We start from the raw sequence: 22435 nt of genomic DNA on the forward strand, positions 1-22435 counted from the left end.
TGTTAGAAAATACAAAAGTCTTGGCTCTCCATGGCCTCAGGCATCCACCCATTTGCTTCTTCCTCACTGAATCCATGTGAGCAGGAGGCGGGAAAGGATTTTTAATTCGTCTTGGTTACCCCTCAGTCTTGTGAGAGGACAGCATCTAAACCAAGATGACTCTAAGGCTACTCTCCCTTCACATAAATGAAATCTGTGTTGATCTACAGTATATATTCATCACAAGAGTGAGACCGTTATTGCTGTACATCATAAAAGGCCCAACTCCCTCCTGCAGCACAGTGTTGGGGTGAGGGGTGGTCAGAGGCAGAAAGCCTGGTTCAATCCCAGGGCTTCTACTTGCTAGAAGTATTGTAAGAACATTGCACAAGGCTCAGAAGAGTGTCAGCTTCCTCATCTCTAAAAGGAATGAAACCCTGCCTGCCTCCTAGGCCTACTGTAGGAAATGAATAAGATGATGTGATCGAAAATAGTTTACAGACTGTAATGAGCTCAATGAATGCAAATTCATAGTGTGTGAGCTCCAGCTACAGAGGACTCAGCCTCTAGGGAGTCTATCAAAGCATGAGAAAAACTTTAACTTGAAAATAATGCTTTTCTTTTCATGTAAATGTGTTTTAAACAATGTCTATCTGCACCAAACAGATATGTACTCTGGGAGAAAAAATAGTATGCTGATATTTTCATTTTGTTTATTTTCTACCACTCCTACAGAACAGCATAGCTCCTCTACCCATAAAAGCTTTTCCTGATCAATGTGTTTAACCTGAACATTAAAGAGGTTTTTAAATTAGCACATGATTCTCAAGTTCCTTCTTTCCAGAGAAGTTCCACAGAGTAACTTTCTAAATATTGCTTTTGTCTGGGCCAAATCAACTTGCCATGCCAAAAACACATTATTGCAAAGTTGCATTATAAGACAGTGCCATCATAACAAAATGGTGAAAGCCAGAGCAGTTTTTATTAGTAACAGCAGAACCCAACTTCACGGGTTTTAATTTACCATTTTTACATTTTACTATGACATTATCCAGATATGAATTGTTATGATGAGAAGCTAGTCCCTAGGGACAAAAAAAAGTTACGATTCTGCTTTTAAAAAAAGACTTTGCATATAACAGTGAAGGACACACTAATAAAGATTGGTCTGGAACATTTCTCTTTATGACGATTGACTTATCAGCAATAGTTATTGCAGCAGAGTTGGAAATTACATAATTGCCAGAAAGTGTAGATATTTGACTTGGCAAGAACCCTAGGTTTATCTGATTTATTTTTGTAAGAATTGGGCCCCGTGGATATTTAGAAATGTTTAAGGAAAGAACAGTAGAATATAAATGAAACAAGCAAAAAGCCTCTTTTCAAAGGCTGCATTTAACTCCATCGTCACTGTTGTGATAACACAAATAAACCAAAGACAAACCTTTGGTGATGGTGGTGGGTGAAAGCTCTACTCCAAATTAAAACATTACAAGCTCCTAACATCTGGACATTCTCTCCCTCTTCGTAATCATTCTTGTCCATTCTCTGTCTACTGTTTATCAGTGGGCACTACATACTGTGACACTGAGCCTTGGAACTTCTGCCCGGTAATAAGGAACACAGTATGTGAAGGGCTATATTCATGTACTGGCACATTCTGACCTCTGTCTGCCCTGGGAGAAGCGGCCATCCACTGCGGAGGGTGAGAGAGAAAAGGTTTTGCTAGCCCTGGATTCTTCTCCTGCTCTGGATCGCAAGTGCCTGGCCCAGGGCTTGTTACAAAGCTGACGTTCACTGTTTTGTTGTTGAATTGAAGCAAATGAGAAAGATGCACTGACTAAGAGACAATGAAATTAAAGAAAGTAGCTACATAGAGTAAGAGATAGAATGAGAAGTCCTGGTTCCTCGTCTGGGCTGCATCATCAACTTGCTGTGTGACTTAGGTAAGTTTTTTCTTCTTTCTAGGGCTCAGTGTCCTCCTTTGTAAAATGAGTTCATTTTTCTTGGTGGAATCGGAAATATCTACTTTCTTATCCATAATTTTTTAAAAGCCTATTGTCCCACAAAAGGGTCACACTTCCTCGTAATACAACAACCTGTTGTATTCACCAATGTATTTGCATGATGACTTCACTTACATGGGAGACGCACCCTGCACAACAGAATTTCATCCATTAGCAAACATTTCTCTTATGTTTCTTCTTGATTTTCCTTCCCGGAATAGCTGAAATCATCCAAACTCTGGTGGGCATTCACACAGCAAAAAGAGTTCAAGCTCTGAAGTCCAACCAAACAGAGTTGGGATTTTGATTCCTCTATTTTCTCTGAAAGTTACTTAGCTTCTGTGAAACTTGCATCTGCAAAGCAAGACTCTTACTTCCTTCATCACTGAGTTGCTGTCAGGCTGAAATAAGATAAACACAGTCATCTGGCATCTAGCAGTTTCTCAGTATAGGTTTTTGCTTATAATCTGTTTGTTGCGTCACAGATCCTATTTCAGAATTGTGTGTGTGCCCCTTCTTGCCTACACCTGAGCTTCACGCTGTGAGATCAGGCCTTGAAGTGAATGGTTTAAACAAATCCCAGAGAAAGGGAAAGCCACTTATTTCAGAAGTTAGTCATGCATCCTTCATTCCTTCAGAAACATTTCTTGAGGCCTGTGATGAAGAAAAACAGTATAATGCATCAGAGTTCAAAATATAATCAAGGTGTTGCAAGAAAGACATAAATGACAACTAAAGTGTCAGTTAATATGTTTGATATCAGAGGAATGTACATCATGTTCACGCACATCAACAACCATCCAAATCTGGTAAGAGCTGCCACTAACTTGGCAGTTTCAAAACTCTCTTGTGTGCTTAATAAAAGAGGAATATAGGGGTGGGAGAAATACTCAGCTCCTGCGCTTAAGGCTATTTTTTAAAGTAAGATAATAATTTAATAAATAATTGTCTTCCTCTAGAGGAACTTCAGTATTAGGATTTTAGTTGAATAACTATTTCACAGATATCTATGCATACAAAAGGATTATTATAAACATCATCTGTTGGAACACTAAAACATAGCAAACTTATGGTTTTTTTGTTGTTGTTATCATTAATCTACATGAAGAACATTATGTTTACTAGGCTCCACCCTTCACCAAGTCCTCCACACACACCCCATTACAGTCACTGTCCATCAGCATAGTAAGATGCTGTAGAATCACTACTTGTCTTCTCTGTGTTGCACAGCCCTCCCCATGCCCCCCCCCATTATACATGCTAATAGTAATGCCCCCTTTCTTCTTCCCCGCCCTTCTCCCCTCCCTTCCTACCCACCCTCCCTAGTCCCTTTCCCTTTGGTAACTGTTAGTTCATTCTTGGGTTCTGTGAGTCTGCTGCTGTTTTGTTCCTTCCGTTTTTCTTTATTCTTATACTCCACATATGAGTGAAATCATTTGGTACTTGTCTTTCTCCGCCTGGCTTATTTCACTGAGCATATTATCCTCTAGCTCCATCCATGTTGTTGCAAATGGTAGGATTTGTTTTCTTCTTATGGCTGAATAATATTCCATTGTGTATATGTACCACATCTTCTTTAGCCATTCATCTACTGATGGACATTTAGGTTGCTTCCATTTCTTGGCTATTGTAAATAATGCTGTGATAAACATAGGGGTGCAACTGTCTTTTTCAAAGTGGGCTGCTGCATTCTTAGGGTAAATTCCTAGAAGTGGAATTCCTGGGTCAAATGGTATTTCTATTTTGAGCTTTTTGAGGAACCTCCATACTGTTTTCCACAATGGTTGAACTAATTTACATTCCCACCAGCAGTGTAGGAGGGTTCCCCTTTCTCTACAGCTCACCAACATGTGTTGTTGTTTGTCTTTTGGATGGTGGCCATCCTTACCAGTGTGAGGTGATATCTCACTGTGGTTTTAATTTGAATTTCTCTGATGACTAGCGATGTGGAGCATCTTTTCACGTGTCTGTTGGCCATGTGAATTTCTTCTTTGGAGAACTGTCTATTCAGCTCCCCTGCCCATTTTTTAATTGGATTATTTGCTTTTTGTTTGTTGAGGTGCATGAGCTCTTTATATATTTTGGATGTCAACCCTTTATCGGATCTGTCATTTATGAATATATTCTCCCATACTGTAGGGTACCTTTTTGTTCTATTGATCATGTCCTTTGCTATACAGAAGCTTTTCACTTTGATATAGTCTCATTTGTTCATTTTTGCTTTTGTTTCCCTTGTCCAGGGAGATATGTTCATGAAGAAGTCGCTCATGTTTATGTCCAAGAGATTTTTGCCTATGTTTTTTTCTAGGAGTTTTATGGTTTCATGACTTACATTGAGGTCTTTGATCCATTTTGAATTTACTTTTGTGTATGGGGTTAGACAGTGACCCAGTTTCATTCTCTTACATGTAGCTGTCCAGTTTTGCCAGCACTATCTGTTGAAGAGACTATCATTTCCCCACTGTATGTCCATGGCTCCTTTATTGTATATTAATTGACCATATATATTTGGGTTAATGTCTGGAGTCTCTATTCTGTTCCACTGGTCTGAGGCTCTGTTCTTGTGCCAGTACCAAATTGTCTTGATTACTGTGGCTTTGTAGTAGAGCTTGAAGTTGGGGAGTGAGATCCCCCCCCACTTTATTCTTCCTTCTCAGGATTGCTTTGGCTATTCGGGGTCTTTGGTGTTTTCATATGAATTTTTGAACTATTTGTTCCAGTTAGTTGAAGAATGTTATTGGTAATTTGATAGAGATTACATCAAATCTGTATATTGCTTTGGGCAGAATGACCATTTTGACGATATTAATTCTTCCTAGCCAAGAGCATGGGATGAGTTTCCATTTGCTAGTGTCCTCTTTAATTTTTCTGCAAGCTTATGGTTTTTGTTATCACTAAAAATGTTAATGCATACAAATACAAGTGTCCACAAGATCTTTATATATTCAAAGTCAATATGGGTAGCTAAGAAGTTTCTCTCATTAGAATATTATTTAGACTTAATCATCAATAACGTTATATAAAACAAGTATCTTCAATGACACAGTTGCTCACTGAGTAGCAAAATTAGCAGATTTCTAATCTGATGCTTATTATAAACATGTTAATAAGCACTGTTGGCTCTGTTTTCAAATATTTTTTTCTCAGTAAAAATGGCCTAAGGTCTTTTTAGATCCTTTGCATTTTTTCTTTCATCATCTCTTGAGTGTCATATGTTTAAAGTGTGCTCTGGTTGCTATGTGAAAGTAAGAAATTGGGGCAAGAAATATTGGGGGCAGGGTGACGAGGAAGAAGGCTCCTAATTTGTAACAAAACTATATTTGCATAGTGTTATGGGTTAGAAATTCTAAAATTCTTATGTGTACACTAAAGTTGAGAAATAAATATGTTGAGGGAAGCCAGAAGAAGGGAGCTACAAATATATAAAAGGAGAATAGAAGGAACGTATAGAGCTAGACTGCCATTGGAGATATAATATAAACTCACGGTTTTTAATGCCATAGACAGGTAGGTAGATAAACAGACATGGAGACAAACACAGATGTATGCATGTGCATGTACGTGTTAGTGTATCACATAGCACCCTCCATTGGAAGGGCTGAAGCAATGCCATAGTAGGAGTAGCGAGCCATTTAATGCCTAGATGTTAGTTTCTAAACACTGTTGTTGACTAAAAGGAAATAGAGCTCTGGAGAAACAGATGAATCCAAAGATGGAAAAGAGATAGTACAAGATAAGTTGAGAGAATTTTGTTATTCCAGAAACTAAGAAAGTGCTGAAAGAATCACAGGGATGCTTGGAAGGGTTCCTCCTGGACAAATCTGAGACAATCTGAACATCTGAATAAATAATGATAGTAATGAATTACACCCATTGAATAAAGTACAAATCTTTGAGTACATACATACTTACAGAAATGAGTAAATTTGTGAGAAGTGACCTACTTTATTAAAATAGAATGCCCTCTGACAAATAAAGGAGGAATGATGGAACTGAAAATGCATTAACAGAAGCTAAAACTAGAGGTGAAAGTTTGATGAGGAATATTAACACAGTCTCTCAATGCACTGCCTCACAATTACATATTACAACAAAGGAACAATTAGGAGAAATCTTAGGACACAAAATTCAACCTGGTCATCAAACTAGTATCACTAATACTGGGGCCAAGTGACATGATGACCCTCCTAATTAGAGGCACTGAGAATGGCACAATACTGCTTCAGCAACATCACTGAATGCATAAGATACATAACCTGAATCTAATAATAAGAGACTGTCAAACAAACCCAAATTGAGAGGTATTCTACAAAATATTTTGCTAATGATTTTCAAAAAGGTCAAGGTCAAAAAGACAAAGAATGGTTGAAGAATGGTACCAGAGATATAGGATGAAAGAGACATGAAGACTAATGTAATGTGTGATCTTGGAGTTGATCCTGAGTAGACAAAACAATAAAAAGAACATTATATTGAGACAGTTACCAAATGTGAATATTGATTAGATAATATTACATCAATGCTAACTTTCCTGATTATAATAACTACACTATGGTTATAAAAGAGAATATTCTATTTTAGTAAGCAACACTGAAATGTTTAGTGGTATAAGGAACACAAGATCTCCAACTCTGAAATTATAAAAAAAGAAAAAATCCATTATCTGCCTAGCTATCTATCTAGCTACCTATCTACCTACCTACCTATTTAGGAAGAGAGGGAAAGAGAATTAAATGTAAATTAAACATAAACAAAAAGCGAATCTGAGTAAAGAGAATTCAAAGGTTCCTTCACTATTTACATGTCTAAGTTTCAAATGACATAATTCCAAAATATCACGTATTTATTCAATAGAAACATTTCTTGCTCTCAATCAGTTCACAGTATAATAGGGAGTATCTAAACCAATATATGAAAAACTTTACATTGGTAGGGATTTTAAATGAGCACTGTGGTGGCTCCAAATAAGAAGTGGTCACCTCTGCTTACAGAAGTCAGTGACCCTACCTAGTTCAGAAGTTCCTAAAAGAAGTGACGAGAGCTGGAAGTAGACAGTGATGGGCAGGGGGGTTACAGATTCAAGAGATGTTATGGAAATGGAATCAGCAAGACTCAGCGACCAAATGAACGGCAGAAGGTAGAGGTAGGAAACGTTTTGCGTGACTTGTGTTTCTTGTGTTTCAATGACCCTACAATCTCTTTTATAAATTATAGAAGAAAAATAATAACAATAAATCAATGTGCTTAGTGCATAGGATAGGGGCTGCACAGGGTGGTGTGGAAGGGACCAGGTATGACAGTGAACATGCAATGGGGAGACATGCCTGGCTTTGAAGGCTATTAAGGAAGTCAAGTCAAAAGATGCTAATGAGTGACAGGAAGTGATAGGAAGGAAGACACAGAGGTCTGAGATAAATCTGAGATTTCATGTGAGCTACCAGGAGGATGGTAATGCCATTCATAAAGATAGGAATGCAGGGGTGGAAGCAAGCTTTTTTGTGTTACTGGGGAGGAGGAAGTAGACAGCTGAGGGGACCCTAGAAAATAAAGGAAAGGCTATCATCTCAAAGCCAAATTGCAAAAACTGAAAAATGTCACAAAAGCCAATTTTTTCTATATGCATTAGCAAAAATACAGAATCCAAGCTGGACTAGACTGAGGGTTGTACTTTGAGCAGAGCTGCACTGAGGGACATTCACTGCTGACCTACATTTTTCAACAATACCGGGAGAGGGACACCTCTAGAAACAAGCAGCTCGCTCCTCAAATAGCAAATACACATATTTTCTCACCACCAACAGGGCTGTTGCCAGGAAATCACACAGACCCCAAATAAAAAACAGGCCAAAGGAAAACAAAGAGACAAGACTCCTCGTCTCCTGTTCATGGGGCAATGAAGTTCAGGGCAAGGCCCTCCCTAGGTGGCCATGGGGTCCAGATAAAATCCTCCCTAGAGCCCCTGAAATGTGTTTATGCAGGTGAATTGGGAGGCAGGGGACCTGGGAAGAGGATGGTTACTGAGTGCCTGTTCTGTGCCAGGCACTGTGCTTCATCCTTCACATTCCTGTTTCCTTTTTCGCTAGGAGGTCGGTGTTATTATCATTCCCATTTTACAAACGAGCAAGCAGGCTGTGAGGCTGAGCCACCTGCAGAGACGCCGAGGCAGTGGCAGGGCTCATGCTCAAAGCCAAGCCTGCAGACAAGAAAGCTGTTCCTTTTCTCAGCCGCATGTTGCCCCTGCGTGGAGGTAAATGTCCAGCCTGGCTGCTCCTGGTGCCTGGAAGTAAAGCACCTATAGACGTCACCTGCATGCAGGAAATATGCGACGATGCGAGACATTTAATAAACATTTGTATGTGTAAACACCTCAACACTCTCTTTTTTATTCCTTTTCCCCCCCTGTTTTTAAAGCTACATAATAGAGAAAGCCCCTTACTTTGTCCCCGCAGTCCTTGCCAGAGTGCTCCAAGCAAGCTGATAAACTCCTGAAGGTCCCAGGCAAGGAGATATTTCCCTGCTTTGTTCCACTCAAGACTTGGCTCTGGAGAGCAGGAGCATCAGAGCGTCACCCGGGCCCAGACAGCTTAAAGACAGCCTCTGTGAAATCCAGGACACACGGTAGTCCCAGGTGCGGTGAACATGAGGAGGGGACATTTAAGTCCTATTTAGCACTTGGTTCCTCTGGCTGGCATGCAGCCGGAAACTGGACGAGGCACACTGAGCTGATTAATGATGTGAGGGAGAGTGAGCGAAGGAGGGGGGTTCTACAAATGTTTCTTTTAGGAGAGCCACAGCAGGCACTGGGAAAGAAAGGTGTGTATTGTAAGCGGGTGGCACGCAGTGTTTGGCTAATTAGGATTTGGTTAATGCTGGTGAGTGTCGAACATTCCTGCTAATGGCTGTTACTAATGGGAGAAATGGGATCATTTGTTAACTTTACTTAGGAAAGTAGGTGTTGAAGGGAGGGTGGAAAAAAAATGGTGAGCATGGACCACAGCGGCTGAGCCAAAGGAAGAGTGGAAAAACCACATCATGATTTTCTTAAGAGAAGCAAGACCCCATTTTCACACTGGCACCAAGCTCCCTCGCCTTTGTAAGAGGGTGGTTAGCAACTTCGACTTGGCCTGCCCAACTTTCAAGCCCTTTGGCCACCTCTGACTGACCGTTTCTCCCTGTTCAACATGCTTTTTAAATGGAAGTCATCTTGGAGGCACGTGTTAAGACCTTCCAGTGAATTGTGTTATGTGCTTTTACTCGCATGATCTCATTCAACAAAACTGTGACATGTACATATGCATTTAAGTCCTATTTTTCAGATGAAGAGATTGAAGCTCAAAGCTTTAATTGACACAATTAGCTGGCATTTTTGTTTTTCAAGGCCCTATATTACAGAGCATCTTTACCTGTAAAATGCCCTCGGGATAATTTTTTAAATTTCCTTTCTAAAGTGCAAGTGTTCAACATTTTTAAAATTCTTTCCCAATCCATCTAACACACTGCATCCCAGTATCCCATAGAAAGACTCTCTTGGTCCCCTGAATCCATGGTAACCTGAGTCATGTTTGATAATCAAAAGAGACTGACTCAAGAAATACAAATTTCAAAAAATCATTTATTCTTCACTGGTGAATTCTGAATGGCATACTCTCCTCTCTGGATAACCTTCCCAGAACTTGTACTTTGCAGTCTTGACTTAAATGCTGACATAACCGCCATGTGGGCAGAGCCTGGCCTATGCATATTGGCTCCCAGTCAATATTCTGAACAGGAATTTCCACATAGCAGCTTTTGACCTGAGTACTCTGCACATGCACCATGAGCCTTGCTGAGAGGAGAAGCTGCTCCTTAACCACTCTCTGAGACTGACAGTCACAGTCATCACAGTCAGGGCTTAGAGATAGAAACTGTGAAGTCCTGTCTGATCCAATTCCTTAGACTATTCAACCAACTGTGTAAGATTCCAGACTGACCAGCTGTTAAGCTGTATGAAGAACCGGACACAGGAGCAGCTCCCTGAAGACGAAGTGCAATTAAACAAATAAAACCATTTTTGTAAGCTTTAGCAGCAGGTAGGATGGGACTAGAATCTTAATCCTCCAATTGTCAATTTTGTGACTTTGGACAAGTTGTTTCACTATGCTTGGGAGTTAAAAAGCAGTAAGTAGTATGAAATATATAGTGTCTAGTATACACTCAATAACATTAGTTCTCATTGTCCATCTTTTTCTCATTCATAAAGACTTCAAACCATCCATATGGCAATAGCATCCCAACAGGGAAAAAGTAGTTACTGCAAGCCTTTGAAGGCCTGGGCTCCAGAACTTACACTATGTTACTTCCCCAGCATTATGACAGACAAAGCAAGTTATAGGCAGACCTGAATTCAAGTGGTGAGAAACAGACTCCACCCCCTGATGGCAACCGCTGCATGTATTGTGCATGACTCAGCCACAGAACCAGATACTCTGGGCCACGCACATTATATGTATTACCCATGTATTCTCCCTAAAACACCCCCAACCTAGGTATCATACACCTATTACAGAATGAAAAACAAGGCTCACACACATTAAGGACTATCTGAGGTTAACCAAGTGGTTCCTAGCAGGGCTGGCTTTAAAACTCAGGTATGACTCCAAACCAACACTAATACCTCAGATACATATTTTGAAGGCCAATCATGACAGGTGCCTCCTTTTCCACAGGAAGGAACTAAGAAATATATCATTTTGTCCTCACATTTATTATTTACTATTTAAGACTATTCCAAAGAAAATATCTTGAGTGTAGAAACTCTTAGTTTTGTTCCATACCTGCCACAACAATCACAGACCTCAGAGAGCTACAGGGAAATGTCCACCACTCCTCCACAAAATACCCAAACACATGAATCTAAGGGACTTAATAACAGGCTCACACACCTCTTCATATATTATCTTTCCCAACCCATCTTCTCAGAAAACTAGGAAATTTCTTTATATTAAGTGCCCAGAGCAGCCTGGGTTAGCACATATTCCCTGAGGTAGATGATGGTGGTCACCAATTTAAAAAACTAAGTTTTATTCATTTGGCTTTCCATTTTGAAAGATCTCCAATGCCAAGTTAGGTAAATGAGCATTGTAGGCAAAATTTGAAGATGACTCTATAAAAGATCCTCATTCTTGAATAATTCCCTCCCCTACAAATACAATGGGACATGACTCCCATGATTATGTTACTGTACATGGCAAAAGGGGTTTTGTAGCTATAATTAAGGTTACTCATGAATTGACTCCGAGTTAGCTGAAAAGGAGATTATTCAAGTGGGCATAACCTAATCACATCGGCTCTTTAAAAACAAAGATTTTCTCGAGGCAGAGCCAGGATGGCGGCATGAGTAGAGCAGCGGAAATCTCCTCCCAAAACCACATATATCTATGAAAATATAACAAAGACAACTCTTCCTAAAATAGAGACCAGAGAACACAGGACAACATCCAGACCACATCAACACCTGCGAGAACCCAGCGCCTCGCTAAGGGGGTAAGATACAAGCCCTGGCCCGGCGGGACCTGAGCACTCCTCCCCCCAGCCCCTGGCGGGTGGAGAGGAGTCAGCAGGGAAGGAGAGAGAGCCCAGGACTGCTGAACACCCAGCCCCAGGACTCCGGACCAGAGCGCAGACACAGTGCATGCATGGGGCCCTGGATACTAGGGAAACAGGGCGGCAGGAACGGTAAGCGGGTGCCTGAGGCTGATGCCGGAGAACAAAGAAATGGGAGCAGTTTTTTTTTTGGCGAGTACTTTTTGGAAGCCTTAAAGGGACAGGGACCCCAATACTACAGAAACAGGGCAGCAACACCGGTGAGCGGGTGCTTGAGACCGGCGCCTGAACACAAAGAAAATCGCCTGTTTTTCCCTTTTTTTTTTGGCGAGTGCTTTTTGGAAGCCTTAAAGGGACAGGGACCGCAATACTAGGGAAATAGGCCAGCAACACCAGTGAGCGGGTGCCTGAGACCGCAGCATGAGTACAAAGAAAATTGCGCGTTTTTCCCCTTTTCTTTGGCAAGTGCTCTTTGGAAGCCTTAAAGGGACAGGGAACCCAGTACTAGGGAAACAGGGCAGCAAGACCGGTGAGCGGGTGCCTGAGACCGGCGCCTGAGGACAAAGAAAATCGTGTATTTTTCCCTTTTTTTCTGGTGACTGCTTTTTGGAAGCCGTAAAAGGACAGGGACCCCACTACTAGGGAAAAAGGGCAGCAAGACCAGTGAGCGGGTGCCTGAGACTGGCGCCTGAGGACAAAGAAAATCGTGCATTTTTCCCTTTTTTTTTTTTTCTCTCTTTCGTTGTTGCTGTTGTTGTTCTGGTTTGGAGAGTGCTTTTTGGAAGTCTTAAAGGGGCAGGACAGGACACTTAGACCAGAGGCAGGGAGTCTGGGGATCTCTGGGCACTTTAACCCCCTGGGCAACAGGGAGCACAGAGGCCCCTTACGGAGATAAATAGACTCCCGGCCGCTCCCCGTCCAACGGGGCTCCACCACTTTGGAGGAGCAGCCCCAGCCAGGTCACGCCCACAGCTACAGCAGAGATGAACTCCATAGCAAACGGGCAGGTAGCAGAAGCCCTGTCTGCACACAGCTGACAAGCATAAGCCACTAGAGGTCGCTATTCTCCCAGGAGAGGAAGGCCACAAACCAACAAGAAGGAAAGCTCTCCCAGCTGTCACTCGTACCAGCTCTGCAAACTATCTCTATCACCATGAAAAGGCAAAACTACAGGCAGACAAAGATCACAGAGACAAGACCTGAGAAGGAGACAGACCTAACCAGTTTTCCTGACAAAGATTTCAAAATAAAAATCATGAACATGCTGACAGAGATGCAGAGAAATATGCAAGAGAAATGGGATGAAGTCGGGAGGGAGATCACAGATGTCAGGAAGGAGATCACAGAAGTGAAACAAACCCTGGAAGGATTTATAAGCAGAATGGATAAGATGCAAGAGGCTATTGAAGGAACAGAAACCAGAGAACAGGAACGTATAGAAGCTGACATAGAGAGAGATAAAAGGATCTCCAGGAACAAAACAACACTAAGAGAATTATATGACCAATCCAAAAGGAATAATATTCATATTATAGGGGCACCAGAAGAAGAAGAAAGAGGAAAAGGGATACAAAGTCTCTTTGAAGAAATAATTGCTGAAAATTTCCCCAAACTGGGGGAGGAAATAATCGAACAGACCACGGAAATACACAGAACCCACAACAGAAAGGATCCAAGGAGGACAACACCAAGACACATAATAATTAAAATGGCAAGGATCAAGGACAAGGAAAGAGTTTTAATGGCAGCTAGAGAGAAAAAGGTCACCTATAAAGGAAAACCAATCAGGCTAACATCAGACTTCTCGACAGAAACCCTATAGGCCAGAAGAGAATGGCATGATATATTTAATACAATGAAACAGAAGGGCCTTGAACCAAGGATACTGTATCCAGCACGACTATCATTTAAATATGATGGCAGGATTAAACAATTCCCAGACGAGCAAAAGCTGAGGGAATTTGCTTCCCACAAACCAGCTCTACAGGGCATCTTACAGGGACTGCTCTAGATGGGAGCACCCCTAAAAAGAGCACAGAACAAAACACACAACATATGCAGAATGCAGGAGGAGGAATAAGAAGGGAGAGAAGAAAAGAATCTCCAGACAGTGTATATAACAGCTCAATAAGCGAGCTAAGTTAGGCAGTAAGATACTAAAGAAGCTAACCTTGAACCTTTGGTAACCACGAATCTAAAGCCTGAAATGGCAATAAGTACATATCTCTCAATAGTCACCCTAAATGTAAATGGACTTAATGCACCAATCAAAAGACACAGACTAATAGAATGGATAAAAAAGCAAGACCCATCTATATGCTGCTTACAAGAAACTCACCTCAAGACCAAAGACATGCACAGACTAAAAGTCAAGGGATGGAAAAACATATTTCAAGAAAACAACAGTGAAAAGAAAGGAGGGGTTGCAGTACTAATATCAGACAAAATAGACTTCAAAACAAAGAAAATAACAAGAGATAAAGAAGGACACTACATAATGATAATGGGCTCAGTCCAACAAGAGGATATAACCATTCTAAATATATATACACCCAACACGGGAGCACCAGCATTTGTGAAACAAATACTAACAGAACTAAAGAGGGAAATAGACAGCAATGCATTCATTTTAGGAAACTTCAACACACCACTCACCCCAAAGGATAGATCCACCAGGCAGAAAATAAGTAAGGACACACAGGCACTGAACAACACACTAGAACAGATGGACCTAATAGACATCTATAGAACTCTACATCCAAAAGCAACAGGATATACGTTCTTCTCAAGTGCACATGGAACATTCTACAGAATAGACCACATACTAGCCCACAAAAAGAGCCTCAGTAAATTACAAAATATTGAAATTCTACCAACCAATTTTTCAGACCACAAAGGTATAAAACTAGAAATAAATTCTACAAAGAAAACAAAAAGGCTCACAAACACATGGAAGCTTAACAACATGCTTCTAAATAATCAATGGATCAATGAACAAATCAAAATAGAGATCAAGGAATATATAGAAACAAATGACAACAACACAAAGCCCCAACTTCTGTGGGATGCAGCAAAAGCAGTCTTAAGAGGAAAGTATATAGTGATCCAGGCACACTTGAAGAAGGAAGAACAATCCCAAATGAATAGTCTAACATCACAATTATCGAAACTGGAAAAAGAAGAACAAATGAGGCCTAAAGTCAGCAGAAGGAGGGATATAATAAAGATCAGAGAAGAAATAAACAAAATTGAGAAGAATAAAACAATAGCAAAAATCAATGAAACCAAGAGCTGGTTCTTTGAGAAAATAAACAAAATAGATAAGCCTCTAGCCAAACTTATTAAGAGAAAAAGAGAATCAACACAAATCAACAGCATCAGAAATGAGAACGGAATAATCACGACAGACTCCACAGAAATACAAAGAATTATTAAAGACTACTATGAAAACCTATATGCCAACAAGCTGGAAAACCTAGAAGAAATGGACAACTTCCTAGACAAATACAACCTCCCAAGACTGACCAAGGAAGGAACACAAAAGTTAAACAAACCAATTACGAGCAAAGAAATTGAAACAGTAATCAAAGAACTACCCAAGAACAAAATCCCGGGGCCGGACGGATTTACCTCGGAATTTTATCAGACACACAGAGAAGACATAATACCCATTCTCCTTAAAGTGTTCCAAAAAATAGAAGAGGAGGGAATACTCCCAAACTCATTCTATGAAGCCAAAATCACCCTAATACCAAAACCAGGCAAAGACCCCACCAAAAAAGAAAATTACAGACCAATATCCCTGATGAATGTAGATGCAAAAATACTCACTAAAATATTAGCAAACAGAATTCAACAGTATATCAAAAGGATCATACACCATGACCAAGTGGGATTCATCCCAGGGATGCAAGGATGGTACAACATTCGAAAATCCATCAACATCATCCACCACATCAACAAAAAGAAAGACAAAAACCACATGATCATCTCCATAGATGCTGAAAAAGCATTTGACAAAATTCAACATCCACTCATGATAAAAACTCTCAGAAAAATGGGAATAGAGGGCAAGTACCTCAACATAATAAAGGCCATATATGATAAACCCACAGCCAACATTATACTGAACAGCGAGAGGCTGAAAGCATTTCCTCTGAGATCGGGAACAAGACAGGGATGCCCACTCTCCCTACTGTTATTTAACATAGTACTGGAGGTCCTAGCCACGGCAATCAGACAAAACAAAGAAATACAAGGAATCCAGATTGGTAAAGAAGTTAAACTGTCACTATTTGCAGATGATATGATACTGTACATAAAAAACCCTGAAGACTCCACTCCAAAACTACTAGAACTGATATCGGAATACAGCAAAGTTGCAGGATACAAAATTAACACACAGAAATCTGTAGCTTTCCTATACACTAACAACGAATCAATAGAAAGAGAAATCAGGAAAACAATTCCATTCACCATCGCATCAAAAAGAATAAAATACCTAGGAATAAACCTAACCAAAGATGTAAAAGACCTATACCCTGAAAACTACAAGACACTCTTAAGAGAAATTAAAGGGGACACTAACAAATGGAAACTCATCCCATGCTCATGGCTGGGAAGAATTAATATCATCAAAATGGCCATCCTGCCCAAAGCAATATACAGATTTGATGCAATCCCTATCAAATTACCAGCAACATTCTTCAATGAACTGGAACAAATAATTCAAAAATTCATATGGAAACACCGAAGACCCCGAATAGCCAAAGCAATCCTGAAAAACAAGAATAAAGTAGGGGGGATCTCACTCCCCAACTTCAAGCTCTACTACAAAGCCATAGTAATCAAGACAATTTGGTACTGGCACAAGAACAGAGCCACAGACCAGTGGAACAGATTAGAGACCCCAGAAATTAACCCAAACATATATGGTCAATTAATATTTGATAAAGGAGCCATGGACATACAATGGCAAAATGACAGTCTCTTCAACAGATGGTGCTGGCAAAACTGGACAGCTACATGTAGGAGAATGAAACTGGACCATTGTCTAACCCCATATACAAAGGTAAACTCAAAATGGATCAAAGACCTGAATGTAAGTCATGAAACCATTAAACTCTTGGAAAAAAACATAGGCAAAAACCTCTTAGACATAAACATGAGTGACCTCTTCTTGAACATATCTCCCCAGGCAAGGAAAACAACAGCAAAAATGAGCAAGTGGGACTACATTAAGCTGAAAAGCTTCTGTACAGAGAAAGACACCATCAATAGAACAAAAAGGAACCCTACAGTATGGGAGAATATATTTGAAAATGACAGATCCTATAAAGGCTTGACGTCCAGAATATATAAAGAGCTCACACGCCTCAACAAACAAAAAACAAATAACCCAATTAAAAAATGGGCAGAGGAACTGAACAGACAGTTCTCTGAAAAAGAAATACAGATGGCCAACAGACACATGAAAAGATGCTCCACATCGCTAATTATCAGAGAAATGCAAATTAAAACTACAATGAGGTATCACCTCACACCAGTAAGGATGGCTACCATCCAAAAGACAAACAACAACAAATGTTGGCGAGGCTGTGGAGAAAGGGGAACCCTCCTACACTGCTGGTGGGAATGTAAATTAGTTCAACTATTGTGGAAAGCAGTATGGAGGCTCATCAAAATGCTCAAAACAGACCTACTATTTGACCCAGGAATTCCACTCCTAGGAATTTACCCTAAGAACGCAGCAATCAAGTTTGAGAAAGACAGATGCACCCCTATGTTTATCGCAGCATTATTTACAATAGCCAAAAATTGGAAGCAACTTAAATGTCCATCAGAAGATGAATGGATAAAGAAGATGTGGTACATATACACAATGGAATACTACTCAGCCATAAGAAGAGGGAAAATCCTACCATTTGCAGCAGCATGGATGGAGCTGGAGAGTATTATGCTCAGTGAAATAAGCCAAGCGGAGAAAGAGAAATACCAAATGATTTCACTCATCTGAGGAGCATAAGAACAAAGGAAAAACTGAAGGAACAAAACAGCAGCAGAATTACAGAATCCAAAAATGGACTAACAGGTACCAAAGGGAAAGGAACTGTGGAGGATGGGTGGGCAGGGAGGGATAAGGGGGGGGAAGAAGAAAGAGGATATTAAGATTAGCATGCATGGGGGAGGAGGGAGAAAGGGGAGGGATAAAGGGGAGGGTGGGCTGTACAACACAGAGAGGACAAGTAGTGATTCTACAACATTTTGCTATGCTGATGGACAGTGACTGTAATGTGGTTTTTAGGGGGGACTTGGTATAGGGGAGAGTATAGTAAACATAGATTCTTCATGTAAGTGTAGATTAAAGATGAAAAAAAGAAAAAAAGAAAGAAAGAAAGAAAATGGGGATTACTCCTTGATAGGATAAAACTATTAAAAAAAAAAAGCAGTTCCTGTGTGCTGACCTCCAATGAGTTCTACACAGTGGTATAGAGGGCATGTCAAAGTGTGGGCAAAGGGTCTGTTTGTTTTTACGCAGAAGATCAAGGCCTAGCTTGGATACCCAGAAAATGAACTAAGATACGATATGAGGAGGAGCTTCCAGCATCAGCACTCTCTGGAGGACTCATGCCGGGGGATGATCATCAAAAAGCCTCCACAGGGATCCAGGTGATGCTGCCGTTATGGCTGCGTCCATCCCACCGTTTCCTGGACTTGCCACTGGAATGAGGAGGGAGATGTCTAGGCTGGCATGTGCACACAGTGAGACAACGAATTTAAGTGGATCTGTACTGTTGGAACTCAACCAGGAGTTGGGAGGGGTGCAAGTTGTCGCGCTCCAAAATCTTACGACTATAGACTATCTACGGTTAAAAGAACATATGGGATGTGAACAGATCTCAGAAATGGGTTGCTTTAATTTGTCTGATTTCTCTCAGACTGTTCAAGTACAGTTGGACAATATCCATCATATCATAGACAAATTCTCACAAATGCCTAGGGTGCCTAACTGGTTTTCTTGGCTTCACTGGAGATGGCTGGTAATTATAGATTTGCTTAGTTTATGTCACCGTATTCCTATTACATTAATATGTGTGCGTAAGTTAGTTAGTAGTTTAAAACCTATACATGCTTAAGGTACTCTACAAGAAGATATGTCAAAGAAATAATCAATCCTCCCAGGTTTTCTTCCATATGCTACCTCTATAGCTTTTCTTCTTCCTTCCTAATTACAACCCTTAAATAGAATTCGTGCCTCATATTGAATTTACCGAGCATCATAATTCCTCCAGGTGGTAAAGATACCTCGAGACAAGTGCTGGGCATAGAAGCCACAGGGCATAAATCTGCAAAGAAGTAAAAAGCTAACCTCCTCAAACAATATGGCTTCTCTCTCACTTACCAACTTTACATCTCCCTGTATGGTCCCGGAAGATGACTGGTTAGACAGAGACGGGTAAGATTCCTCAAGGAAGGAACAACCTAAGACAGGCACAGTCGCAGGGGGGCCATCAGGTCAGAAATTGGGGATCAACAGAGTGGTGAGGCTCAGAACCTCACCCCCCCTGTTTTGAGAGAAATCTTCTGCATCTGTGGATGTTTTAATGCCCTTGTCTAGCTTGGATTAACACATAGTCTACAGGCACACACCTGATCATCTACAATTGCTCTCTTACAAAACTAAACTATGTTTTCTACCTTTATCTTGCATCTACCTACCACTTCAGCATTTTATTAAAAATAATAATAATAATAATAATAAAGGGAGAAATGTGGGATCCACATATAAATCAAGTATAAAAATCAAATGAATATTCATATTTGACCTGATTGTTTATAGTTCAAAATGCGTGATCAAAACCGAAAGTTTCTGTGATGAATGCCCTTGTACTGTTCACCATGTAAGAACTTATTCACTATGTAAGAATTCGTTCACCATGTAAGAACTTGTTCATTATGCTTCAGAAAATTGGAGACTGATGAGAATTAGGCTTGAGATGGATTAATGATTGTGCATTGAGCATTGACCCCCCTATACAGAATTTTATTGTTGTCAACAACCAGTTGATCAATACATATGAGAGATGCCCTCTCAAAAAAAAAAAACAAAGAGTTTCTCTATTTCGGAAGAGAAAAGAAAAGCAGCAAGATTCAAAGCATGAGAGGAATTCAATACAAGGGAAGTTCTCCTAATGAGATGGGGGTGGAATGGGACAAGGATCCAAGAATGGCTGAGAACCTAAGAGTAATAACTGGCCAATATCAAGTAACTTGGACCTCAGTCTTACTATCACAAGAAACTGTTTTCTACCGAGAACAGGAATAGGCTTGGAAGCAGATTCTTCCCCAGAGCTTCCAGGTAAGAGCCCACCAGCTTATACCTTGGCCTCAGCCTTAGGAGACCCTGAGCAGAGAATCCAGGTAAGACCACCTAGATTTATGACCTGCAGAACTGTGAGATAATGAATAGATATTATTTGAAGTTGCTAAATAAGTGGTTATTTATTATGCAGCAGTAGAAAATGAATCCAAGGGGCAGATGCAGGCAACAGAAAAACCTGAGTCACTCCTTCATCACAGCCCACTCTGTCATCTCAGAAAAGGTGCACCTGTGTTGACTATTATTCTCCCAAATTACCCACCATGTAACACGGACAGTGTCCATGGTTCATATATTAAATATTCTAAAATAACCTTGATTTGAAATATTTCATTAGACCACATATTCTCATGTTCAATGAGTTACCTTATCTAGTTGGCAAGCATTGGTCATAGGATCACAGCAATGCTCTTTGTAAAATTCTATGTTCATAATTCACAAAAGCAAAATGATAGTTAATACCCATTATTGTTAGGCATCTTATTATACAACCAGTAATCCCTACAGTTTCCCTGACAGGCAGATATAATTCCTATCTTGGGGCAACAACACTGAAATCTGAATGGACTACAGATCCAAAGACAATGAGTGGGACTGGAACCCTGGTCAATCTTACTCCCAAATTCAAAAAACTCCAAAATTCAAAACTCTACTTAGGAGTGGTATATAGGTCTGTAAAATGGGCTGTGAAGAAAGTAGCTTAGTAATTACGGAGTGCCAGCCGGGACATGGGCAGATAGGGAGGTAAAGCCAAAAGGTACTAGGTACTAGGTTTATGTTGCAGATGATAAAACATTCCAAAATTGACTGTGGTGATAGTTGCACAACTCTGTAAATATATTAAAAACCACTGAATCATACAATTTAAATGGATGAATTGCATGGTATGTTAATTATATCTCAAAGAGCCACTTTCTAAAGAAGACAGTAAGAAAGGTTTTGTAGGGGCAGCTGAAGTTATAAGGCTAGGGACACAGGTAAGGAATGGATGGGATGCTAAGTCATGAAAAGCCTTGTATATCACCCTATTCTGACCAGAATCTGTTCCTTCAAAAATAATGGTTCCCCTCAAAGGGTTTTAAATAAGGGAGTGAAGATCCTATTAGTTTTAGAAAGATGCCTGTAGTGGCTGTATAATGATAGGTTTGAGAAGAACACAGTGCTGTAAACTAGGCCCAGTGAAGAGACTCTTGCTTAGCTCGTTCTAAAGATGAAGATGACCTAAGACAAACGGAAAGGAAGGCGGCTTTGCGAAACAACGCTGAGAGAAAAGCGATGCACCTTGTAAAGAACCTGAAATAAGGGAGAGGTAGGAGTGAGAGAAGACTGGGGATTCTAGCTTGAGAGTCCAGCTTTTTAAGGATGCTGCTGTCCAGCCCCTCTGTAGAGTCTGGGGAACTGGACCCAAGGTAATTGTGGGGAATGCAGGGGGCAGTTAGGTAGCTATAAATTCTATTTAGAGCCTGGGGCTCAGCCCTCCACCCCAACACAAATGATACTGATATGTGGGTCCTATACCCAGAGAGTCTGATTAAACCTGCCTGCCTTTGCGTATGGTCTGGGCAGTGGAATTTTTAAGAGCTCCTATGTCATTCTTACACACAGTCAAGGATGTGAACCTCCAGCTTGCACAGTTCTCCTCCAGTCGAGGCAGTCAGAAAAGTCAGTCACAGCTGTTGCTCACGAACTGCATGAAGCCCGGCCACGCAGACTTGCTCCTGCTGAACACAGGTGAGCCTCCCTCATGAGCACCTGCAGTGTAATGGGCCCATCCCAGAGACAGTGTCACTGATGATGGGCTTTACTACCACAGATGAGATGTTAGATGAGGAAGAGACTATTTGGAATCAGTGGGCTCGCTAGCTCTGTCCTGTGGGCAGGAAGCATTCCCAGTTGCTCTGGTTCACTGATCATCAGTGTGTGGTCCTCAGGCCAGTATCAACTTCATCTGGGAAATCATTAGAAATTCAGATTTCTGGGCTCTAACCCTAACCTAATGATCAGAGACACTGGGATTGAGGCCAATAATCTGTGAGTATTTTTTTAATTAATAAACTTCTTTTAAATTTTTGAAATAATTCTAGATGAACAGGCAATTATAAGAATACAGAACAATCCCATCACCCTTTGCCCAATTTATCTCAATGGCAATGTCTAGTAAAACTACAGTACAATATCACAGCCAGGATACTGACACTGATAAAACCAAATTAAAACACAGATTATTACCCCCACCAGAGGATCTCTTGTGTTGCCCTCTTATAGTCACGTCCACTTCCCTCTTGCCCTCAGCCCTCCTTAGTCCCTAGCCACCACTGACTCAATTTCTATAATTTTGTCACCCAACAGTGTTATATAAATGGAATAATACAGCATATATTTCTGGGGAATTGGCTTTTTCACTCAATGTAATTCTCTGTAGAGTCATCCAGGGTAATGTGTGACTCAGTAGTTTGTTTCTTTGTATTGCTGAGTAGTGTTGGACCAC

The 22435-nt window shown here is 40.6% G+C and overlaps 1 long non-coding RNA gene across 1 annotated transcript in view; it reads right to left on the bottom strand.

Moving 5' to 3' along the window:
- Positions 1 to 695: 695 nt before the first annotated feature.
- LOC140844384 (uncharacterized) overlaps positions 696 to 22435 on the bottom strand; it is a 47828-nt gene continuing 26088 nt past the window's right edge. Inside the window, exon 3 of the long non-coding RNA XR_012122610.1 lies at positions 696 to 2639. This is a non-coding gene — a long non-coding RNA (uncharacterized lncRNA). The remainder of the gene's footprint in view (positions 2640 to 22435) is intronic.

This window comes from Manis javanica, chromosome 1 (assembly GCF_040802235.1).
Source record: "Manis javanica isolate MJ-LG chromosome 1, MJ_LKY, whole genome shotgun sequence".
Classification (NCBI taxonomy): domain Eukaryota; kingdom Metazoa; phylum Chordata; class Mammalia; order Pholidota; family Manidae; genus Manis; species Manis javanica.